We start from the raw sequence: 23,554 nt of genomic DNA on the forward strand, positions 1-23,554 counted from the left end.
AGCCGCCCAAGATGAGCCCACCCTCCTTGTGGAGTGGGCATTGACAGATTTAGGCTGTGGCAGGCCTGCCACAGAATGTGCCAGTTGAATTGTGCTACAAATCCAACGAGCAATCGTCTGCTTAGAAGCAGGAGCACCCAGCTTGTTGGGTGCATACAGTATAAACAGCGAGTCAGATTTTCTGACTCCAGCCGTCCTTGAAATATATATTTTCAATGCTCTGACAACGTCCAGCAACTTGGAATCCTCCAAATCGCTAGTAGCCGCAGGCACCACAATAGGCTGGTTCAGGTGAAACGCTGATACCACCTTAGGCAGAAAATGAGGACGCGTCCTCAATTCTGCCCTGTCCGAATGGAAAATCAGATATGGGCTTTTATACGATAAAGCCGCCAATTCCGACACTCTCCTGGCTGAAGCCAGGGCCAGTAGCATGGTTACTTTCCATGTAAGATATTTCAAATCTACCGATTTGAGTGGCTCAAACCAATGGGATTTGAGAAAATCCAAAACTACATTGAGATCCCACGGTGCCACTGGGGGCACAACCGGGGGCTGTATATGTAGTACTCCTTTTACAAAAGTCTGGACTTCAGGAACTGAAGCCAATTCTTTCTGGAAGAAAATCGACAGGGCCGAAATTTGAACCTTAATGGACCCTAATTTGAGGCCCATAGATAATCCTGTTTGCAGGAAATGTAGGAATCGACCCAGTTGAAATTCCTCTGTCGGGGCCTTCCTGGCCTCACACCATGCAACATATTTTCTCCAAATGCGGTGATAATGTTGTGCAGTCACCTCCTTCCTGGCTTTGACCAGGGTAGGGATGACCTCTTCCGGAATGCCTTTTTCCCTTAGGATCCGGCGTTCAACCGCCATGCCGTCAAACGCAGCCGCGGTAAGTCTTGGAATAGACACGGTCTCTGCTGAAGCAGATCCCTTCTTAGAGGTAGAGGCCACGGATCTTCCGTGAGCATCTCCTGAAGTTCCGGGTACCAAGTCCTTCTTGGCCAGTCCGGAGCCACTAGTATCGTTCTTACTCCCCTTTGCCGTATAATTCTCAGTACCTTGGGTATGAGAGGCAGAGGAGGGAACACATACACTGACTGGTACACCCATGGTGTTACCAGAGTGTCCACAGCTATTGCCTGAGGGTCTCTTGACCTGGCGCAATACCTGTCCAGTTTTTTGTTGAGGCGGGACGCCATCATGTCCACCATTGGTCTTTCCCAATGGACTACAATCATGTGGTGAACACTGCTGACAGTGCTATCACATGATTTTCCGCCCAGCGAAGAATCCTTGCAGCTTCTGCCATTGCCCTCCTGCTTCTTGTGCCGCCCTGTCTGTTTACTTGGGCGACTGCCGTGATGTTGTCCGACTGGATCAACACCGGCTGACCCTGAAGCAGAGGTTTTGCCAGGCTTAGAGCATTGTAGATTGCTCTTAGTTCCAGTATATTTATGTGAAGAGACGTTTCCAGGCTTGACCACACGCCCTGGAAGTTTCTTCCTTGTGTGACCGCTCCCCAGCCTCTCAGGCTGGCATCCGTGGTCACTAGGACCCAGTTCTGTATGCCGAATCTGCGGCCCTCTAACAGATGAGCACTCTGCAACCACCATAGCAGAGAGATCCTTGTCCTTGTCGACAATTTTATCCGCTGATGCATCTGCAGATGCGATCCGGACCATTTGTCTAGCAGATCCCACTGAAAAATTCGTGCATGGAATCTGCCGAATGGAATCGCTTCGTAAGAAGCCACCATTTTTCCCAGGACTCTTGTGCATTGATGCACAGACACTGTCCCTGGTTTTAGGAGGTTCCTGACGAGTTCGGATAACTCCCTGGCTTTCTCCTCCGGAAGAAATACCTTTTTCTGAACAGTGTCCAGAATCATCCCTAGGAACAGCAGACGTGTCGTCGGGATCAGTTGGGATTTTGGAAAATTCAGAATCCACCCGTGCTGTTGGAGCACTACTTGAGTTAGTGCTACTCCGACCTCCAGCTGTTCTCTGGATCTTGCCCTTATCAGGAGATCATCCAAGTAAGGGATAATTAATACGCCTTCTCTTCGAAGAAGGATAATCATTTCGGCCATTACCTTGGTAAAGACCCTGGGTGCCGTGGACAATCCAAACGGCAGCGTCTGAAACTGATAATGACAGTTTTGTACCACGAACCTGAGGTACCCTTGGTGTGAAGGGCAAATTGGGACATGAAGGTAAGCATCCTTGATGTCCAAGGACACCATAAAATCCCCTTCTTCCAGATTCGCTATCACTGCTCTGAGTGACTCCATCTTGAACTTGAATCTTTGTATGTACAGGTTCAGAGATTTCAGATTTAGAATAGGTCTTACCGAGCCGTCCGGCTTCGGTACCACAAATAGCGTGGAGTAATACCCCTTTCCCTGTTGTAGAAGGGGTACCTTGATTATCACCTGCTGAGAATACAGCTTGTGAATGGCTTCCAATACCGTCGCCCTGTCTGAGGGAGACGTTGGCAAAGCAGATTTTAGGAACCGGCGAGAGGGAGACTTCTCGAATTCCAACCTGTAACCCTGAGATACTACCTGCAGGATCCAGGGGTCCACCTGCGAGTGAGCCCACTGTGCGCTGAAATTCTTGAGGCGACCCCCCACCGCCCCTGAGTCCGCTTGTAAGGTCCCAGCGTCATGCTGAGGCCTTTGCAGAAGCCGGGGTAGGACTTCTGCTCCTGGGAAGGGGCTGCTTGCTGCAGTCTCTTACCCTTTCCTTTGCCTCGGGGCAAATATGAATGTCCTTTTGCTCGCTTGTTCTTATAGGAACGAAAGGACTGCGGCTGAAAAGACTGCGTCTTTTTCAGCTGGGAGGGGACTTGAGGTAAAAAGGTGGACTTCCCGGCTGTTGCCGTGGCTACCAAATCCGATAGACCGACCCCAAATAATTCCTCCCCTTTATACGGCAATACTTCCATATGCCGTTTGGAATCCGCATCGCCTGACCACTGTCGTGTCCATAGACTTCTTCTGGCAGATATGGACATCGCACTTACTCTTGATGCAAGAGTGCAGATATCCCTCTGTGCATCTCGCATATAAAGGAATGCATCCTTTAATTGCTCTATAGTCAATAAAATACTGTCCCTATCCAGGGTATCAATATTTTCAGTCAGGGAATCCGACCAAGCCACCCCAGCACTGCACATCCAGGCTGAGGCGATTGCTGGTCGCAGTATAACACCAGTATGTGTGTATATACTTTTTAGAGTATTTTCCAGCCTCCTATCAGCTGGATCCTTGAGGGCGGCCGTATCAGGAGACGGTAACGCCACTTGTTTGGATAAACGTGTGAGCGCCTTGTCCACCCTAGGGGGTGTTTCCCAGCGCGCCCTAACCTCTGGCGGGAAAGGGTATAACGCCAATAACTTCTTTGAAATTAGCAGTTTTTTATCAGGGGTAACCCACGCTTCATCACACACGTCATTCAATTCCTCTGATTCAGGAAAAACTACAGGTAGTTTTTTCAGACCCCACATAATACCCCTTTTTGTGGTACTTGCAGTATCAGAGATATGCAAAGCCTCCTTCATTGCCGTGATCATATAACGTGTGGCCCTACTGGAAAATACGTTCGTTTCTTCACCGTCGACACTAGATTCGGTGTCCGTGTCTGGGTCTGTGTCGACCGACTGAGGCAAAGGGCGTTTTACAGCCCCTGACGGTGTTTGAGACGCCTGTACAGGTACTAACTGGTTTGCCGGTCGTCTCATGTCGTCAACCGACTTTTGCAGCGTGCTGACATTATCACGTAATTCCATAAACAAAGCCATCCATTCCGGTGTCGACTCCCTAGGGGGTGACATCACCATTACCGGCAATTGCTCCGCCTCCACACCAACATCGTCCTCATACATGTCGACACACACGTACCGACACACAGCAGACACACAGGGAATGCTCTGATAGAAGACAGGACCCCACTAGCCCTTTGGGGAGACAGAGGGAGAGTTTGCCAGCACACACCAAAGCGCTATAATTATATAGGAACAACCTTATATAAGTGTTGTTTCCTTATAGCTGCTTAAATATATATAATATCGCCAAAAAATGCCCCCCCTCTCTGTTTTTTACCCTGTTTCTGTAGTGCAGTGCAGGGGAGATCCTGGGAGCCTTCCTAGCAGCGGAGCTGTGTAGGAAAATGGCGCTGTGTGCTGAGGAGATAGGCCCCGCCCCCTATTCCGGCGGGCTCTTCTCCCGGTTTTTCTGAGACCTGGCAGGGGTGAAATACATCCATATAGCCTCATGGACTATATGTGATGTATTCTTTTTAGCCAGAAAGGTATTAACATTGCTGCCCAGGGCGCCCCCCCCAGCGCCCTGCACCCTCAGTGACCGCCGGTGTGAAGTGTGCCTGAGCGCAATGGCGCACAGCTGCAGTGCTGTGCGCTACCTCATGAAGACTGAAAAGCCTTCAGCCGCCGGTTTCTGGACCTCTTCTTACTTCGGCATCTGCAAGGGGGTCGGCGGCGCGGCTCCGGTGACCCATCCAGGCTGTACCTGTGATCTTCCCTCTGGAGTTAGTGTCCAGTAGCCTAAGAAGCAAATCCATCCTGCACGCAGGTGAGTTCACTTCTTCTCCCCTAGGTCCCTCGTTGCAGTGAGCCTGTTGCCAGCAGGACTCACTGAAAATAATAAAACTATCAAAACTTTTACTCTAAGCAGCTCTTTATGAGAGCCACCTAGATTGCACCCTGCTCGGACGGGCACAAAAACCTAACTGAGGCTTGGAGGAGGGTCATAGGGGGAGGAGCCAGTACACACCACCTAGTGGTCAAACTTTTAAATTTTGTGCCCTGTCTCCTGCGGAGCCGCTATTCCCCATGGTCCTGACGGAGTCCCCAGCATCCACTAGGACGTCAGAGAAAAAAGTGATAGCAGACCAAAAAAAACATTTTGTAGCCACAGAGCCGGTATAAACATGGTACTAAATTGTAACTCATTAGCCATTAACACAAAAGGAAGTGATCTAATCCTATGTTTACAAAAATAAGGTACAGTCGCAAAATTGAACCAACCAAATAATATACAGAATCAATACTGTTAGGTGTCTCTACATATTGCATTTAAAATACTGTAGCAAGAATATTCCACTAAACAGATTTTGTGTAAGGTTTATTAAAGGGTTATAAAAGGCAAACTAAGTGAAATTACAAAATAAATAGGTGATTGCATAGATATTACACATCCCGCTATTGCTTCCCTGGTTTACTATTAGGCCCTGATACAGTGGTGGACGCAGCAGAGATTTTTGATCAGTTTGTAGATTATTTGCTACTGCGCATGAGCATAAAGTGTATAAAACGTATACTGCATACATGCAAACCAAATTGTGCAATGGCATATGCATTTGTGTATGACATCACTATGACTTGAGGCGGCTTCTGCGATCCATGGGAGGTTTAGGGTGGAGACTGGGAAGTGACCTAAAGTCTCCGGGGAAAAAAGAGGAGGTGTCATGGGCGTGTTTCGGCATAGTCCGGCAGCCACAGTGGCCATAGCTTAAGAAAGTTACAAGGGAGACTCTGCTCCAGGTAGCGGCAGCTCGAGGAGTCAATGTTGCCACCAACGGTGCATCAGTGATGGAGTAATCGGATCCCCCCATACACTTGCACATTACTCACATATGCAAAGTGGGTGTCGCAGGGATTGTGTCCATCACACAGTAGTGCACAAGGCAAATGCTCAAACTGGCGATTGCATAGTTTTGTACTTGAAAATCCAAGGGAAATCGCAGCTGTACATGATCTGTTCTGAATCAGACCCTTAGGAATCTATGTACTAAGCCTTGGAGAGAAATAAAGTGGACAGAGGTAAAGTACCTGCCAGTCAGCTCCTGTCATTTTTTCAAAACCAGACTGTAACATCGCAGTTATGAGCTGATTGCCTGGTGCTTCAGCTATCTCCGCAGCTTAGTACATAGACCTCTTAGTCACTGGCAATCTGCCACACTACTCCATCAGTCTTTGATAAAAGCCATCAATATTCTCACAACTCCCTTCTGTATCAACCAAGGAAAATACATGAATATGAAGCAAAAAAAAATTAAAAAGATAGAAGGAGTCTGATTGGTGGTATTTGAGACTTCCATAATAAAAATTACATAATTCCCTTATACTCCAGTTTTATACTCCGAATTTCTACGTCAATGCCTGGGGACCCAACTGAAAATAAACTATTGTGTAACAAACCGTCGTCTAGTGGGGTCATAGTTAAACAATAATCAGGGCCAGATTAATACAGGGGTACATAGACCTGTGAGTTCAGGACACATAAAGGGTAAAGAGGTGGATGCAGGCCCGGCGCTACCTGCTCAGTGAAGGGATGCAGTGCAGGGAGGCGCTGGGAGGGAGAGGCGCTCACCCTGCTTTGCATCTCATGCCTGCTGCGCCGTCCTGACCCCACTGCTCCTGCTGCTGCCAGCTGCTGTGCGGCGCTGGCAGCATGAAAAGCCCAGTCCCCCCTTCCCCTCACCTGTGTGTCAGTGGCAGAGTGGCTCGGCTCGGTACATATCAAAGGAGGGGGCGGAGCTACACGGACCGGAATGGGCGGAGCTAAACGGGACAGAGGGGGCGGAGCTACACGGACCAGGCTGCTGCAGTGCTGTACTGAGGGAGACAGTGGCTTAGGTAAGTGGAGGGTGACAGAGAAATGTGTGTGTGTGTGTGTGTGTGTGTGTGTGTATATGGTGGGTGTGTATGTGTGTGTCTATATGTGTGAATTGTGTGTGTGCGCACGTGCTTTATGGACGCTACTACTGGGGGGGTGCATTACGTGTAAGGACGCAACTACAGGGGGGGCATTACATATAATGACGCTACTACTACAGGGGCGGCATTACGTATAAGGACGCCACTACAGGGGGGGCATTACGTATAACGACGCTACTACTGGGGGGGGCATTACGTATAAGGACGCCACTACAGGGGGGGCATTACGTATAACGACGCTACTACTACTGGGGGGGCATCACATGTAAGGACACTACTACTACTGGGGGGGCATCACATGTAAGGACACTACTACTACTGGGGGGGCCATTACGTATAAGGACGCTACGACTACTGGGGGGGTATTATGTATAAGGACACTACTACTACTGGGGGGGCCATTACGTATAAGGACGCTACTACTACTGGGGGTGCACTACGTATAAGCACGCTACTACTACTTGGAGTGCACTACGTATAAGGACGCTACTACTACTGGGGGGCATTACGTATAAGGATGCTACTACTACTGTGGGTGCATTATGTATAAGGACGCTACTACTAATGGGGGGCATTACGTATAAGGATGCTACTACTACTGGGGGGGCCATTACGTGTAAGGACGCTACTACTACTGGAAGGGGCATTATGTATAAGGGCGCTACTACTACTTGGAGTGCACTACGTATAAGGACGCTACTACTACTGGTGGAGGCATTACGTATAAGGACGCTACTACTACTGGGGAGGCATTATGTATAAGGACGCTAAAACTACTGTGGGGGCATTATGCATAAGGACGCTACTACTACGGGTGGGGCATTACGTATAAGATAAATAAGATTGTGCTACATTTTGGCGTAATTTTAAATGGGGGTACTATTGTGTTGCCATGCCCCTTGTGAGACCACACCCCTTTTCCTGGCGTGCGCCAAAGGAATATGGGAGGGCGCAAATTTATAGTTTGCAGGGGGGCGCCGAACACCCTAGCACCGGCCCTGGGTGGATGTAATCTTTTTAGACTTTGCCAAAGCTTGCGACACTGTACCACACATGAGACTTATCTACAAGCTACAAGAAATAGGGCTAGGAAGCACAATATGCACTTGGGTCAAAAATTGGTTAGATAATAGGGAGCAGCGCGTTGTGGTTAATGGATCTTTTTCAAATTGGACTGAAGTGCTAAGTGGCGTGCCGTAAGGCTCAGTATTAGGACCGCTATTGTTCATTAACGACCTCACAGAAGGTCTAGAGAGCATGGTGTCAATTTTTGCAGATGATACCAAATTGTATAAGGCTATAAATACGGAGGAGGATGCTGAGTCGCTTCAGAACGACTTAGTTAAATTAGAAGCATGGGCAGCCAAATGGAGAATGCGCTTCAATACAGACAAGTGTAAGGTAATGCACTGTGGTAACAAGAACAAAAAATAACACCTACATACTAATTGGGGTAAAATTAGGGGATTCTGTACTGAAAAAGGACTTGGGTCTTCTCACAGATAGCAAACTAAGCAGTAGTACCCAAAGTAGGATTGCAGCAAAGAAGGCTAATAAGATATTAGCATGCATAAAACAGGGAATTGATGCAAGGGACGAGAGTGTTATACTCCCGTTATATAAATCACTAGTGAGGCCACACCTTGAATACTGTGTACAATTCTGGGCACCATACTACAAAAAGGATATCCTGGAGCTAGAAAAGTTCAGAGGCAGGCGACCAAACTAATTAAGGGCATGGAGATGCTGGAATACGAGGAAAGGCTTGCAAGACTAGGCATGTTTACACTGGAAAAGAGGAGACTAAGAGGGGACATGATCAACATCTACAAATATATAAGGGGACAATACACAGAGTTTGCGCGGGACCTGTTTTTGGTTAGATCAACACAGAGGACACATGGACACTCGCTCAGGTTAGAGGAGAGGAGATTCCGCACAATACAGCATAAAGTTTTTTTCACGGTAAGGACAATACGTGTTTGGAATTCCCTGCCTGAGGGAGTTGTAATGGCGGACTCAGTCAACACCTTTAAGAATGGGTTAGATAAATTCCTAATGGATAAGGAGATCCAGGGTTATGGTGCATAGTCACGCACTATAGTTACTATAAAAAGAGGGATAAAATGCAACGGCAGACATCAGCATCAGTCAAAATTTTAGACCAAATAATCCTGCATAGGAGACCACAAATAGGTTGAACTCGATGGACAATTGTCTTTTTTCAACCTTAGCTACTATGTTACTATGTTACTATAACATCCCCTTTATTTGTTTATATTTTATTACGCTCTTGGTAACTGCCACCTACTGACCACTAATATTGTACTGCAGTTAGGAGATGGATCATTAGGCTTATACTACAACCGTACACCTCTCACGGGGATGTCTGCTAAGCACCACAATAAGGAAGCAGTAGCACAATAGGCAAAACTACAAATGTCTGGGTGTAAAGTACAATCACACATGTGGCAGGGATTCCGTTATATGATTATTCAAATTTGTGAACCGAAACATAAAAAAAAATTATTGTGTTGATCTCTGAACCAGGCCCTATGTAACTTCTTTCTGAAAGCTCCACTGGATATGGCAGCTATGGGTGGACTATGCATATACACAAATCTCTATATTTTCTTGCAAATTGGTGCAAATTGCCATTCTCTTCCATATTGTATTATACTAGCTGTTCTACCCGTTCTTCGCACGTGAGTGTCTGATTTTAAAGGTTGTAAATATAAATGAGTGCTAAAAATTTGGTAAATCTATAGAGATGTAAATTTGAATTAATGTAAGTAAATATTAATCCATGATTCTTGGCGTTACCCAAGGAGCACCCGTAGCAGATACGGTAAAACGTAACAGGACCATTTTTGTAATTTATTAAATTCTAAACACTGGAGGTGCAATCCAAACTTTGATTTGATTTTTTACAAAAGCACCCTAATTCATTATAACATGTGAATGAATTTACCACTAATTATGCAGTAGGGACTGACTACACAGGTGTGTTCAATAACACCCTAGAGCTGATTGGCTGGAACCGATTTAAATACTTCTCTACCTGTCTGTTTGGTATCTACACCTCCTGGTGAAACTGCCGATAACGTTGGGCAGAGAAACGCGTTGAGGACCGTGGCAACTGCTAGGCCCTGAAAGGAGACCTCTGTTTACCACTCTCAACCCTGCTTCTGCTAAATTAATCCTCCCCAATTGGTGCCTGGCTGGACATCACACCACAAGTGCCCACCGCTGTGCTTGAAAAGCCCTGTCTGCAGACTTGCCTATGGGAATTTGCGGCTTCTCTTCCGGATACATCGAGATAAGAGCCTTCCAACCGCACACAGTACAGGCTGCAATACGCTATTGACGGGAATCAGCGGAGACCTCCAGTATTGGGTGAGATCAGTGCCCCGTTATTCTGGGCTCGAACGAAGCATTTTCAATTCCCTCCAAAACCAGGGAAAGTTTCTCCAGTGCACTTGAGCTATATTAATCAGCGGATAATCCCAGCACGTCTCCTTTAATAATGGACTGCAGTAGTGCACACAAATAATAAGCAAGCTATATTGATTATACATTTTTATTGTTGCTATTATACAATCTTGGTACCATTTATTTATTTGGTTGAATTTTGATATTTTGTTTTATGGTTCTAAGCAATATTAAAACATACCTTGAATACATATATTATTAGCGCTTCTTAATGTTTCCTTGGAAACTCAGTTGGGTATTTTTCTGTGTAAGGCATCCAGTTGCCATATAGGAGCTGCTGTTTTTAACTAAATATTCTAAGAGGTGCATTTTAGCAATTTAAAGTAAACATTGTGTTAGCGCCTGATTTAGTAGATTTACTATATCTTGCATCGATTTGATTGTCTGTTTGGGCGTTATCGTTCACGCAACGCAAGCCACACATAGTTAATGATGTCATTAAGTCTAAACCCTTTTCATCCCCTTAGGGGAGGTTTATCAAAATTATAATTACTTAGTTTTCCTATTTCCCACCTGAAGAATACATATGTTAAATTTCAGCTTCCTAACATATCAGGAAGTAAGAGAATTAGTGATCAGTCAGTCGCTTAGTGAGTGAGGGCTTTCACATTTATATATATAGATTGATATAATATATACAAGAATAAATTTTTGGATACCTTGGCAGTTTGGGATTTAAAGAGGCTACCTAGTGAGGATCTTAGGCAGGATTAAGGTACTATAAATTGTGTGTCTGCACACATATATATATATATATATATATATATATATATATTTACATTTACAGAGTGCATAACAGGATTACCGGATACACATACACACACACACACACACACATATATGTATACATATATATATATATATATATATATATAAATTGCTGCGGTCCGGCACTCCGTGTTAGCCTTAGAAATATCTGTCGCTGGTGCCCTCACAAAGATGAATCAAATAGCCTTTCCATGGTGCGGCACTCTTGCTTGTTTCAGAAATAAACGGACTATAGTCCTTCTTGCTTCAACGTTTCAATTTTATTAAATTGTCTTCAGGAAGACAATTTAATAAAATTGAAACGTTGAAGCAAGAAGGACTATAGTCCGTTTATTTCTGAAACAAGCAAGAGTGCCGCACCATGGAAAGGCTATATATATATATATATATATATATATATATATATATAGATCCAAGGGGAAAATAAATATATATATATATATATACTAGGTGCTTCATCGCGCCCTACGGGCGCTCTTCACACCATCGAAAGGGGCTACGCCCCCTTAACCCCTGCACGCCTTGCTGCGGTTCAGTATTTGTATGAGTATTACCTGCATTCCTAGGTTTGTTAGTGGTTAAATATTGCACGACGAAAGTGCTTCCAATGGTGAAGGGGGCGTAGCTCCTTGCGACGGCGTGAACAGTGCCTGCAGAGCACGATGTACAGAATGTAGCGGGTGCGGGGGGGACCGCGGATGAGGCAGGGAGTATGTAGATGCTGCGAGTGGACGGGGAGGTGGATGCAGGTGTGGGGGGAGGGGGTGCGGGACCTATAACTATGTCATTTTATTTGTAACAATATATAGGACACGGATAAGGATGTATGTGATATAGACATACCCGCATGAAGAGGTAAATGGTGTCATTAGACACAGAGGGAAGTGCTGGTACAATGCAGAGCAGGGGCAGCTGTGTCCTCTCTCTACACCGTACCATCCTTCAGGTGTAGCAACACGGACATGTTGCGCACGCAAGGTCTCCACGCGGCCGCAGGTGCACCAGTCCCCTCTGCATGCGCTATGTGCGCGCCCCCCTCAGGTGCAGTAGGAGGAGGGGGCGATGGCTGGAGCTGGTACCAGGGCCAATGGGCATGGACAGCGCGGTCATGTGCTCGGTGCTGGGCTTGCGCCCTGCACTTGCTGTGTGAGGGATAGGGAGGAGGCGGCAGAGCGGAGCATCACCGATATACCGGTAACTATGGGGGGCACCGCAGGGGGTTATGGCTCCTGTACTCCTGGTGAGGGTTTGTCAGGGAGGTATCAAGGAGCCAGTGGTATGGACCGTGTATGGGATATAGGGCGATAGGGAGGGGATACAGAGACGCAGGGCGGTAGTGAGGGGATACAGAAACGCAGGGCCGTAGGGAGGGGATACAGAAACGCAGAGCGGTAGGAAGGTGATACAGAGATGCAGAGCGGTAGGGAGGGGATACAGAGATGCAGAGCGGTAGGGAGGGGATACAGAGACACAGGGCGGTAGGGAGGGGAAAGAGACGCAGAGCGGTAGGGAGGGGATACAGAGACACAGGGCGGTAGGGAGGGGATACAGAGACGCAGAGCGGTAGGGAGGGGATTCAGAGACGCAGAGCGGTAGGGAGGGGATACAGAGACACAGGGCGGTAGGGAGGGCACACAGACGCAGGGCGGTAGGGAGGGGATAGAGAGACGCAGGGTGGCAGGGAGGGGATAGAGAGATGCATGGCGGCAGGGAGGGGATAGAGAGACGCAGGGCGGTAGGGAGGGGATAGAGAGAAGCGGGGTGGTAGGGTGGGGATACAGAGGCGTAGGAAGGAGGGGATACAGAGACGTGGGACGGTAGGGAGGGGATAGAGAGACGCAGGGCGGTAGGGAGGGGATAGAGAGACGCGGGGCGGTAGGGAGGGGATACAGAGATGCAGGGTGTTAGGGAGGGAATACAGAGACGCGGGGCAGCAGGTAGAGGATACAGAGAGGCGGGGCGGCTGGGAGGGGATAGAGAGACGCAGGGTGGCAGGGAGGGGATAGAGAGACGTGGGCGGTAGGGAGGGGATACAGAGATGCAGGGTGTTGGGGAGGGGATACAGAGACGCGGGGCAGCAGGTAGAGGATACAGAGAGGCGGGGTGGATGGGAGGGGATAGAGAGACGCGGGGCGGTAGGGAGGGGATATAGAGACGCAGGGCGGTAGGGAGGGGATAGAGAGACGCAGGGTGGCAGGGAGGGGATAGAGAGACGTGGGCGGTAGGGAGGGGATAGAGAGATGCGGGCGGTAGGGAGGGGATAGAGAGACGCAGGGCGGTAGGGAGGGGATAGAGAGACGCAGGGCGGTAGGGAGGGGATAGAGAGACGCAGGGTGGCAGGGAGGGGATAGAGAGACGTGGGCGGTAGGGAGGGGATAGAGAGATGCGGGCGGTAGGGAGGGGATAGAGAGACGCAGGGCGGTAGGGAGGGGATAGAGAGACGCAGGGCGGTAGGGAGGGGATAGAGAGACGCGGGGCAGTAGGGAGGGGATAGAGAGACGCAGGGTGGCAGGGAGGGGATAGAGAGACGTGGGCAGCAGGGAGGGGATAGAGAGACGCGGGCGGTAGGGAGGGGTTAGAGAGATGCGGGGTGGTAGGGTGGGGATACAGAGGCGTAGGGAGGAGGGGAGACAGACGCGGGCGGTAGGGAGGAGATACAGAGACGCGGGGCGGTAGGGAGGGGATAGAGAGACGTGGGGCGGTAGGGAGGGGATACAGAGATGCAGGGTGTTAGGGAGGGGATACAGAGACACGGGGCAGCAGGTAGATTCAGAGAGGCGGGGCGGCTGGGAGGGGATAGAGAGACGCGGGGCGGTAGGGAGGGGATACAGAGAGGCGGGGTGGCTGGGAGGGGATAGAGAGACGCGGGGCGGTAGGGAGGGGATATAGAGATGCGGGGCGGTAGGGAGGGGATAGAAAGACGCGGGGCGGTAGGAAGGGGATAGAGAGACGCGGGGCGGCAGGGAGGGTCCCCAGTGAGGAAGCTGATGAAGAGAGGGGGGAAAGTAGTGGAGGGGGAGGGCACCAGAAGAGGAGACATTTGTAAAGTGGGGACCACACATAGAATCAGTGGGTAGGATGGCCGGAGGGACTCACCGTTGAGGCTGTGGGCGGCTGCTGCAGGCTGGTAAACAGTAGTGTCCAGAGGCGTCACCGGGTCAGTATTACTGTTACACACATCTCTCACCCCCACCCCGCGGCCGAAAAGGGGGCGTGGCCTGCTGTGAAAGGGGCGCTGCCTCGCGGGTATGTTTTCTCTCGCTCTGGGGGTGTTTCCAGCTTGCCTGTAGATGCTGGCAGCCCCCGGAGACTGGAGTGTGTGTGCCGCCTCTTCTCTGTGACAGGAGGCGAGTGCTGCAGGAGATGACGTCACTGCAGCACTCGCCTCCTGTCACAGCAGGAGAGCGGACAGCTGGATGTGTGCGGAGGAGGCGGCGGGTCTGTGTACGCGGGGCAGGGAGGGCTAAAATAGTGTACATACCTTTATACTGTCACCCCACATGGGGGGTGACAGTATAAAGGTATGTACACTATTTTAATCTTGTAATAATGCCTGACGACAGTAGGTGTGACTACTGAAACGTTGCTGGAAAAGTATTTACTTGCTTGTGGTGAATCATTTAAGCCTAGAGTGCCGCATCTTTGCTATATATATATATATATATATATATATATATATATATACTCAGTCTCTGGTGCACCATCCCTTCCCCCATGTAGGATTGTCTCTGCTCCACATAGGCGAGCTCAAGGAGGACAGTAACCCTCCTTCACAAATTCTGCTTTTGCCCCTTGTATGGGGCTGTTTTTCAGGGTTTAGGCTAGGCACCTTATCTCCAGTGAAGGGTGATCTTAATGCTTCAGCATACCAAGACATTTTGAACAATGCTTTCAACTTTGTAGCAATGGTTTGGGGAAGGCCCTTTTCTATTCTAGCATGACTGTGCCCAGTGCAAAAAGCAAAGGACTATAAAGACATGGTTTGACTGGCTCACATCGAGCCCTAACCTCAACACCATCGAGCACCTTTGGGTTGAACTGGAAGGGATGCCTGACCTAATAAATGCCCTACAGAATGAATGGGCACAAATTTCCACAGAAACACTCCAAAAATCTTGTGGAAAAGCCTTCCAAGAAGTGAGGAAGCTGTTATAGCTGCAAAAGGGGGACCAACTCCTTAGTATATGTATATGTATTTGAATACAATGTAATTACAGTCCCCGTTGGTGTGATGATTGTTCCCAGCTGAGAGCACTCACCTTGGGACGCCCCCAGTATCCGTGTAGCGGTAACGCGACTCCGGGCAGCTGATGACATCCTCTGTCCGCACGCATCAGCTGGAAGTATCAGGACTAGTTTGTTCAGTTGCTTGGACAACCATGTTTTCCTATACCCAAACAAACCTACTTAGCAAACAAAACTCAAGAAGCGTGCACCATTAAAAACAAGAACAATGCCTATATAGTCATGGTCCAATAACTTGTTTTAACAAATACATCTCTATAGTGGATCATAATTAGTACAAAATACTTAACAGGCAAACATAAGGGGGGAATGTAATAGGGTGTGAGAATCAGAGAATGAGACAGTCATCACATCTGATGAAGCCGCTGACCTTTTTATACAGGCGGAGAAATGCGTAAAGACTTCTTAAACCTTTGCATACAATACTTAAGCCAGCCAGCTACTATATGCCACATACAAGAGATGCACGGTACTGAATACTCCAGATAAGGCTACTTAAAAGGACAAGCACCAGGAGCCAGGAGATGCCGTAGCAGGATCTACATGTGAGTGGCTGATTATCTCTGGGGTCAATCTTCTTTCACCAGTCTATTTCTTTCCTGGTAAGGAATTTGGACAACAATTTCCTGCTCCCCTTTTTTATATTTTTATAAGAGAGGAGCTCCATTTAAGTACAGTCTTTGCACAGCGGATTCTAATGAGAACTATTTATAATGTGTGCAATAATGGAGTTGTGTTAAAGTAGGGATTAACCACCTATGAAATCTATATAAATGTCTATGTTTTAAATAATTGTACAGGCCAGTCTGGTATTGTTTGGATATTATAAATGTTATTGAGTGAATTAAATACCTCTTTTATTAGTGCTGTCTTAACTATTTATTGATTGTGAGAGAAAAGGGGTGGAGTACTTCCCTTAAAGTGATGGCAGCTGATAGGAGAGAATAATAACTATAAGCGCCGAGTCCCATTTATGTTAATAATAAGATTCCCCATCTCTGTTCTAGAGAGACACCTCTCTGCAGCTGTTGTTCATTTTATGCCCTATAATAGTGGCTCAGTTCATTTTATGAACCATAGCAGAGCCTTCATTAATGTTATGCCCCATAGTAGTGCCCTAGTTTCTTTTATGAATCATAGTAGTGCTTAAGTTCACCCAGGGCCGGTTCTACACCTTGTGGCGCCCAGTGTGAAAGTTTCCACTGGCGCCTTCGCCCCCCCCCCCCCCCAGCAAAACAGTTAGTGCGCGCCAAAGGCGCACATCCAAAATTAGGGACATGGCTTCATAGTGGACTACAATTGGGATTGGTATCCTTCACAAATCCTGCTTTTGCCCCTTGTATGGGGCTGTTTTTCAGGGTTTAGGCTAGGCACCTTATCTCCAGTGAACGGTGATCTTAATGCTTCAGCATACCAAGACATTGTGAACAATGCTGCCAACTTTGTAGCAATAGTTTGGGGAAGGCCCTTTTCTATTCCAGCATGACTGTGCCCAGTGCACAAAGCAAAGGACTATAAATACATTGTTTGACTGGCCCACACAGAGCCCTAACCTCAACCCCATCGAGCACCTTTAGGTTGAACTGGAAGGGATGCCTGACCTAATAAATGCTCTACAGAATGAATAGGCACAAATTTCCACAGAAACACTCCAAAAATCTTGTGGAAAAGCCTTTCAAGAAGTGAGGAAGCTGTTATAGCTGCAAAAGGGGGACCATCTCCCCAGTAGCTGTGCCCCCCGTATATTTGCCGCAAGTAGTTGTGCCCCCCAGTTTTGCCCCTTGTAGCTATGCCCCCAGTAGCTGTGCCCCCAATAGATTTGTCCCCTGCAGCTACAGTGGGGATTGAAAGTTTGGGCACCCCAGGCAAAAATTCATTTTAATGTGCAAAAAGAAGCCAAGTAAAGATGGAAAAATCTCCAAAAGGCACCAAATTACAGATTAGAAATTATTATAACATGTCAAAAAAAGTTTGATTTTATTTCCATCATTTACACTTTCAAAAGAACAGAAAACAAAAAATGTCGTCTGCAAAAGTTTGGGCACCCTGCAGAGTTAATACCTTGTACTGCCCCCTTTGGCAAGTATCACAGCTTGTAAGTGCTTTTTGTAGCCAGCCAAGAGTCTATCAATTCTTGTTTGAGGTATCTTCGCCCATTCTTCCTTACAAAAGTCTTCCAGTTCTTTGAGATTCCTGGGCTGTCTGTGACGCACTGCTCTTTTAAGGTCTATCCATAGATTTTCAATTATGTTGAGGTCAGGAGATTGTGAAGGCCATGGCAAAACCTTCAGTTTACGCCTCCTGATGTAATCCACTGTGGATTTTGAGGTGTGTTTAGGATCATTACCCATTTGTAGAAGCCAGCCTCTCTTTAACTTCAGCTTTTTCACAGATGGCATCAAGTTAGCATCCAAAATTTGCTGCAATCTTATTGAATCCATTTTTCCTTCTACTCGTGAAATGTTCCCTGTGCCACTGGCTGCAATATAACCCCAAAGCATGATTGATTAACCCCCATGCTTAACAGTTGGACAGAGGTTCTTTTCACTAAATTCTGTACCCTTCCTTCTCCAAACGTACCTTTGCTCATTCCGGACAAAAACTTCTATTTTAACCTCATCGGTCCACAGAACTTTATTCCAAAATGCATCAGGCTTGTCTATATGTTCATTTGCAAACTTCAAATGCTGATTTTTGTGGTGAGGACATAGAAGAGATTTTCTTCTGATGACTCTTCCATGAAGACCATATTTGTACAAGTATCTCTTTATAGTGGAATAGTGTACCACAACTCCAGTGTCTGCCAGATCTTCCTGGAGGGATCGTGCAGTCAAACGTGGATTTTGACTTGCTTTTCTCACAATCCTGCGAGCTGTTCTGTCTGATATTTTTCTTGGTCTTCCAGATCTTGCTTTAACTTGCACTGTTCCTGATGACTGCCATTTCTTAATTACATTCCGAAAAGAGGATAAGGGCATCTGATAACGCTTTGCTATCTTCTTATAGCCTTCTCCTGCTTTGTGAGTGTCAACTATTCTCAGTTTCAGTGTTCTACACAACTGCTTAGAGGAACCCATGGTGCTGATTGTTGGAGCACTGTCAGATGAGTCTGGGCTTTTAAAACCTTTGAGATTGACATCCCCTGGTCTTTCCAGACGATGATTGAGAACAATCCATGACACTGCCAGGTCTCAGCTGTCCAAAGGGGGCAGTACAAGGTATTAACTCTGCAGGGTGCCCAAACTTTTGCAGACGCCATTTTTTGTTTTCTGTTACTTTGAAAATGTAAATAATGGAAATAAAATCAAACTTTTTTTGACATGTTATAAGAATGTCTAATCTGTAACTGAATGCCTTTTGGAGATTTTTCCATCTTTCCTTGGCTTCTTTTTGCACATTAAAATGAATTTTTGCCTGGGGTGCCCAAACTTTCAATCCCCACTGTATGCCCCCAGTAGATTTGCCCAGTAATTGTGCCCCCTATAGCTATGCCCCCAGTAGTTGTGCCCCTTGTTGCTGTGCCCCCAGTAGTTGTGCCCCCTGTCACTGTGCCACCAGTAGTTGTGCCCCCTGTCGCAGTGCCCCCAGTAGTTGTCCCCCCTGTTACTGTGCCCCCAGTAGTTGTGCCCCCTGTTGCTGTGCCCCTTAGTAGCCGCTTACAAACACACACACGAAAAAAAACAATACTTACCACTGCCCTGCTGCTGCTTCCCGACCGCTGCTGCTGCTCCGTCTGGCCGCCTGCTCCATCTGGCCGCCCGTCATGACGTCTCTCCCATAGCAGTGCCGCACAGACACTAGAAGTCAATAATGACCTCTAGCATCTGACAGGTGCGCCGGCTGCAGCGGACGCCCACACAGTCCACGGCTTCTGCTGCAGCCGGGGAGCGGGTAAGGGTAAGCTGCGGGCGCCTGCGGGGTAACTGCAGCCGCGCCCCCAGGCCACAGCGTCCCGGGTGCAGGCATTGCTTGCCCGCACCAAGAACCGCTCCTGAGTTCACCCTATGTCACATTTCAGAGCTGCCAGTACACATTATGCCGCACAGAACCCCAAATTCCCATTATAATATATATAGTGCTCCCCATTCATATTGCGCCTCATTACAGTGTCCCGGTTCATATCATATAACATTAAATGCCCTTCAGTTCATTTTATACCATACTACAATGAGCAGGTCCAGGGGCATACCTATGTATATTGCAGGCCCCAAGGGAAAAGTTTAAAAGGACCCCTACGTAAAGGTGGGCCCCTCTCAGCTCTGGGCCCCATAGTAACTGCACTGCCTGCACCTATAGTAGCTACGCCCTTGAGCTCTACTGTGGTGTAAACGTGTATAACCAGCTCTACTGTGTTGTGCAATGTGTATAAGGGGCTTTACTGTGTGCCATAAAGTTTATAAGGGGTACTACTGTGTGGTGTAATGTGAATAACGAACAATACTGTGCAGTGTAGTGTGAATAACGGACAATACTGTGTGGTGTAATATGAATTGGTACTATTCTGTGGCCACATCCCTTCCCCATGAAACTACACCCCTATATTTTTGTTGCGCACTTTAGGTCCCTGTTTTATAAATGTGAGCGCCCAAAATACACTTTTGCCCTGAGACCCACAAGGTCTAGAATAGGCTCTGTCACCTATATAGAATTTTGAAATATTTTTTCTTTTCACATGTAACATGCACCAAATTCAGTACAGGGGAGGGGTGCTGAAACATATACTTGCTCCAGGCACTATGGCACCAAGCTACACCTCTGCATACAGCAGCATGCAGTCTGCTCTTCAGCAATGTCCAAGGAGTAAGCACTGCAGCTCTGAAACTGAGTTGAAACTGAATTGATTCCTTGTTGCTGCAGACAGCATTCCCATAAAACCCCTCCCTGCCAAAGCCATTTAAAGTAACTAACTTCAGTGCCCTAGTGAGTGAGTTGCTTTGAAAATAATACAGTAAAACAGTAAATGCAGGATAGCATCTCCTTAGCCTCGATAAACTGCAATAAGTAAAATAAAAAGCCCCAAAAAATGGCATCCGGACTCTAGGTCGACCACACTTAGGTCGACAATGTCTAAGTTGACCACTATTGGTCGACAGTAAGTAGGTCGGCATGGTTTCTAGGTCGACAGGGAATCTAGATTGACATGACAAAAGGTCGACATGAGTTTTTTTTTTTAAATTTACTTTTTTATACTTTATGATCCACGTGGACTACAATTGGGAATGGTATCCTGTGCCGAGCGCAGAAGCATGCCCGAAGTATGGCGAGTGAAGCGAGCCATGCGAGGGGACACTGTGCACTAATTGGGGTTCCCGGTCATTGGCCCTCATTCCGAGTTTTTCGCTCGTTAGTGTTTTTCGCAACGGAGCGATTAGTCGCAAACTGCGCATGCGCAATGTTCGCAGTGCGTCTGCGCCAAGTAAATTTGCAAAAAAGTTTGGTATTTTACTCACGGCTTAACAAAGAAATTTCTTCGTTCTGGTGATCGGAGTGTGATTGACAGGAAGTAAGTGTTTCTGGGCGGAAACTGTCCGTTTTATGGGTGTGTGCGAAAAAACGCTGCCGTTTCTGGGAAAAACGCGGGAGTGGCTGGAGAAACGGGGGAGTGTCTGGGCGAACGCTGGGTGTGTTTGTGACGTCAAACCATGAACGAAACTGACTGAACTGATCGCAGTGGCAGAGTAAGTCTCGAGCTACTCAGAAACTGCAAAGAAATTTCTTTTCGCAATTCTGCAAATCTTTCATTCGCAATTCTGCAAAGCTAAAATTCACTCCCAGTAGGCGGCGGCTTAGCGTGTGCAAAGCTGCTAAAAGCAGCTAGCGAGCGAACAACTCGGAATGAGGGCCACTGTACGGAGAACACGACACCAAAAAAAGTGAAAAAACTTATGTCGACCTTCTGTCAATTAATTGCTTCAGTCTGCTTATTGTATTATGTGAGCCTTATATTATGCTATTATCTCATTGGCTTATATTATTTCTCTTTTTATTTCCAGTGCATTTTGCAGTAGAGTATTTCATGTAGTACATGATTACAGACACATTTTCGTTATCAATATCTTTATTAATTTTGAGTCTTGTCCAAATACATATATGTGTTTTATCTCAAGTATATTTATATTTAGCATTTAATATACTTGCCTCTGTCCCACAGTGCGAAGACAGTCCAGCGGCTCGTAGGCTGCTGCCAGGCAAAGGTGCACATTGTGTACATGGTGACATGGCAACGCCAGCGGAAGCTGCCTGACGTCACCGGATGTGATGCACCGCAATTACCAGCTGACGGAAGCGCGGTACGGACCTGGCTTCTCCCGCGGCGTGGTCTCCATTCTATTTAGGTAACCTGTACTTTTCATACTGTTCTTTTGTTCATTTGCTGGCCTTGAAAACGGTGCAGTGTAGCACCGAAACGTCTGCCTTTTGTAGCAATATGTGACTTCACTAAAGTACCTTTTCTACATTTATATTTGGAGTTCCGCAGTCTTCTTCACTTGTTTATTTCAATTCCATTACTGAAGGCACCCATCCACCACTTATTTCCAGCAACGAGTGCCGGTTCTTATTCACGCCTGTGTATATATATATATATATATATATAGAAAGACAGCATAAAGGGGCACTCACCAGAGTTTTGCACGTAAAAAGCATTGAATATTTTATTTATACTTATCAAGGTAATTTCACAAGGAGAGTTCTTTCAACATTTCGATCCATCAGGATCATCATCAGGAAAATACAGCATAGGCAGCATGTACAAAAAGTTGCATCCGTTCATGTACACCAGAACGGATGCAACTTTTTGTACATGCTGCCTATGCTGTATTTTCCTGATGATGATCCTGATGGATCGAAATGTTGAAAGAACTCTCCTTGTGAAATTACCTTGATAAGTATAAATAAAATATTCAATGCTTTTTACGTGCAAAACTCTGGTGAGTGCCCCTTTATGCTGTCTTTCTATACGTTGACGTCTGGACTAACACTCTGGACCTCTTGGGAGCCACCCCAGTCGATGTTATACTCCTTTGTGTGAGTGCGACCACATTTGGATTTATATATATATATATATATATATATATATATATATAAACACACTCACTTTTCCAGTACACCAGAAATAGCAAAAAAAGCCAGCACTCACAGTTTGGATGAATGTAGAAAGGTGTTTAATCCTTAGCCAAACGGCATGTCATATACAGTCTCACAGTCACAGCCCGACAGCTGTTTCAACCGTTTCTGGTTTTCCTCATGGGCTAATGACACAGTGAACAGAGCCCATATAAATACCTGGACTGGTGCCAAAAAGTTATCAAACAAACCCACGCTGTGGGAGGGGACGGGACGAGCCTGCAAGCAGCTCGCTGATAACTCCCGCTCCGTAGCGTCATCGTCAGGGTAAACAAACCCGGCTCCGCACTTAGAAACGGCTCTGAAGCACTGTGTAGTGAAAGGTGAGTCATCAGCGCGGCCGTACTAACCCTAAAGCACTCCAACAAACAGGGGAGACAATTCCAATAGAGAGAGAACAACCCAGAAATATAAAGTGATACATCCAGAAAAGGAGTGTGGGCTCAGGCATGCAAAGTGAAGACAATATAGTAAATCACTAGAAATTGGACACTGCAACGTAGAGGAGAACTAAAGAACATAAAGGTGATTGATAGCGGATAGTAATAAGTAGCCCACAAAACGCAGTGATCTAAGACCACTGGCAGAAGTAGCCCCAAGGTAGGTACAATCTCAGGCAACCATACTCGGAGAGATGGCCGTTAAATATCAATACGTAGTAACGCAAGCAAGCTGCTGCTGTAATGGAGGATCCCACGTTAAGCAGAAGCACCAGTCCAAAGGGCAACAATGATTTGTATACAGCACCCAGTATTCCCAGGCAGTCTCCAAAACTGGTATTGACTGGGCCCAACACTGCTTAGTTTCCAAGATCGAACGGAATTGGATGTCACCCAGTGTGGTATGGCTGTAGAAATCTTTATCAGCCAAACTCTGACCGTATAGGAACTCTGCTCCTGCAAGCGGTGTTCACCACTGTAAGGTGATACCTGAGAAGTAGTGACAGGGGGATCATTACAAAAACATGTCTGCCAGGGGGTGAAAAAGAGGTCACCCGTTCAGGTCAAGTGAAAGCGTGTGGGTTAAGTTAAACACAATGGGGCTACAGGAAAGTGTAGCTCCCCCCGATAAAACACAATATGACACACGACGGTGTCAACAGACAACATGCCAAATTATAAAGCAGTGGAATCCAAATGCATATAGAAATAGGACACTCAGCGGTGTCTGAGAAAAT

At 46.9% G+C, this 23,554-nt stretch overlaps 1 pseudogene; it reads right to left on the bottom strand.

The window, feature by feature from the left end:
* Nucleotides 1-23,112: 23,112 nt before the first annotated feature.
* Nucleotides 23,113-23,232, bottom strand: LOC134951176 (5S ribosomal RNA; annotated as a pseudogene).
* Nucleotides 23,233-23,554: the final 322 nt, after the last annotated feature.

The sequence above is a fragment of the Pseudophryne corroboree genome, chromosome 1 (assembly GCF_028390025.1).
Source record: "Pseudophryne corroboree isolate aPseCor3 chromosome 1, aPseCor3.hap2, whole genome shotgun sequence".
NCBI lineage: Eukaryota > Metazoa > Chordata > Amphibia > Anura > Myobatrachidae > Pseudophryne > Pseudophryne corroboree.